Raw genomic sequence first — 3,103 nt, 5'->3', positions numbered from 1 at the left:
GAAGAATGTTCCGTAAATCAATAAGGACAAATTATCTTAGAGAAACAAGAATTTTAAGTAACATTTTACTTTGGTTGCCACGTTAGATAATACGAGAAATCCATACGTTTCATAACATGACATAAAACTACAACTCTTCCAGTTAAACCTTGGAGTCATTGAGCACATCAGGATCTTTGTTAGGAAATCAAAGAGGCTTCATAGAATGTTTGCAACATAAGAGTATTTTTTATTGTTATTCTTTTGTTACCTGTCACGTTATCTACCATCAGTAGACGACAACCCATAGTGGTGAGCAAGCATCATACTCGTCAGCGTTTTCGGACTCGTCTGTTATAAACTTCAGTTTGCATTTCTTGCGATCATCAGTCTTCATCAGAAACTAATTTCTGCGTGCCGTTCTCGCTCATTAAGCAACAACATCTACGTTCGGACATCAAGCCGGTAAAAGAGAATCATCTACTAGGACATGTGATGTTTCGCGCTTCACTGGTTACAAATATTTTTCACATGTTTGCTAGTCGACAGGTCCATTCCAATCTTCCCTCAGATTTCCTGACTACATTCTCATCGGACAAGAACCAAGGCTTTACTTAAAGGTTCAGGACTAGAATGCTCCTTCTGCATGTGTTAAGTTTAGTAATGAGGCAAAGATACAATTGAACTTTTCAGCACTAAATTCTCCATGAAAAACATTGTCAGAATATATATACACATTATAATAACACAGTCAAGCGTCAAACTTTTCAGGATCAAATATCTAAAAGAGTACAGTTTTATTTTTGAGCTCTAACGTGATGTAAACTTTGCAATCCTTCGGATTTACAATACTAAGTAGAAATCATTAATGAATATTTTTGCCCTTGGAACAAGGAGTATGACTTATGACTTAGTGGCTAGCGTGCCGGACTGTTGATTCGAAGATTTGTGGTTCACGCCCCGTTACCAATGTTTCCTCTAAGGAACCAGCCGTGCACATCATCAGCAATGGTCAGGAGTCTCATCACGTTGACGGCCTTAATGACCCTGGTAGTCGATAGGTCTAATGCCCAAACAATCAACTGGTAGCAATGCAAAGCGGCCTAAAGATCCAATAGGGCCGATGGTCTACAAATACCCACGACCATTAAAAAAAATAAATTGTAGCGCACATCCGAACATTGCCTTGATACTGGTGCACATGAAAAAATTCATTCTGCACATTAATTGAAAAAGTTAGAGGGAACATTGCCCGTCACTCACAAAAAAAATCGCGCTCCGCAATCTGGGATCATGGGTGCGTTATAAGAAGCCACACAGTGGCACAACGGAATGTCTGTGGATATTCGTTGGTAAAGGAGTAGTCCAAGAGTTGGCGGTGGGGGGTGATGAATAGCTGCTTTCCCTCTAGTCTTACACTGCTAAATGAGGGACGGCTAGCGCAGATAGCCCTCGTGTAACTTTACGCGAAATTAAAAACAAACAAATAAAATCTATGGACATATACCGCTAGAAACTCGTTTCGATACCCGTGATGGGTAAAGCACATATAGCTTATTGTGTAGATTTGTGTTTAACTGCAAACAAACCTTAAAACAAGATACATTTTCTAACACAAAAACATTTTAAAAAATAAATTATACAATAATAAGTGGTTAAGCACATCATATAGCCTTACGGAATGTCGTTTCACCTAAATGTTTAAGAAGTTGACTGATTTAAAGTAACTACAATAGTTATATTAATGCTTATTTTTTTCTGCAGTGAAGATCTAAAAAAAAAAAAAAAGAAGTTATAACGTACACAGAATACAGTAACTGCGGCTCGACTCTACTCTCAAGACTAATGTATGCAGTAAAATGTTTGTTTTCATAACTCGTATGTTCAACATTTTTAACCTAATGTAGTAAACTATTTTTCATAACTTGTATTTACAAAATTGAAAAAAAAAGTTTTTATACATAGTATTTATAGCAAAAATGTCTCTAAATAATCATTCAAATGATAATATAGACTTCAGCTGTTTTTTTTTTAGGCGGTTGCTGTCGTAGAGTCCCAGTCAATCCACTTTCCTTCGTATGCCAAACACGTATGAACGTTTCACGACAATCCTATATCTGCTGTTTTTGAGAAACCGTTCTGGAAACAAATGACACTATTATTCGTATACGTATATATATAAACCCATGAGCAAAAACGATCTTACGTAATATTATATTTATGTTGATAATGGTGGTAAAGCTTAAATAAGCAAAAAACAACTTAATCAATATGATTAAATTTGTAGTGTTAAAATATCTAGAGCAGCTTTCTTTCATTCAACTGGGTTTACAAACTTTTTGATAACTTAAAAAGGTATAGAGACACTATAACCGGAAAGCAGTTTTAATAATATATCCTCTAGTCTAGTTTTGTATTGTTTGGAGCAAAGCCACGTTAGGCTACCTGCTGTGTCCACCACGGGAAATCGAACCCTAGAATTTTGCATAGTAAGCCTGTAAACTTACCGCTGTCCCACCGGGGAACAGTCCAGTTCCATAAGCTATATAAGTCTTGGATGTGGACTAACCGTAGTCCTGTAATCGAAAAATTTAATAAATCATTTTTGTTACCAGTAGTTAGCGTGCTGGACTATGGTACTGAGCTTCTATGGTTCACCTCTCATTATCGAGAAAAAAAAACTCCAAAACTGGAGTATGACATGTATCAGAACCCCTGTTTCTACAGAGGATGATCCCCTCTTAGAAATTCTAAATCCCTGATCTGAACATATCTTTATGATCTGAGTGAATGAATATTTTGCATCTGAAAGGTCTGTTAAATACCTTTACCAAAACAATCAATTTTCTGTGGCAGCACACAACCTATACAACGCCAAATAATATCAAATGTAGTTCATATACATTTGTTTTACTGCGATTTTATATTGGTTGTGAGTGTCACGTGACTTTTTGATTCGCATAATAAAAGTCGTTTTAATACAATGAACTCAACCGTTTATGCTCGTTTCTGTTCAAGAATTCAATTTATTCGGTTGATTCAAAGAAATTAATTACTAGTATTGTAGATAAAGAAGAGATAAATGAAAATGGTCCGCACACTAATTATCTTGTGCTACAAAATG

Source organism: Limulus polyphemus, unplaced genomic scaffold, assembly GCF_000517525.1.
Source record: "Limulus polyphemus unplaced genomic scaffold, Limulus_polyphemus-2.1.2 Scaffold4, whole genome shotgun sequence".
In the NCBI taxonomy this organism is placed as follows: Eukaryota; Metazoa; Arthropoda; class Merostomata; order Xiphosura; family Limulidae; genus Limulus; species Limulus polyphemus.
This window is presented reverse-complemented; position numbering follows the sequence as displayed.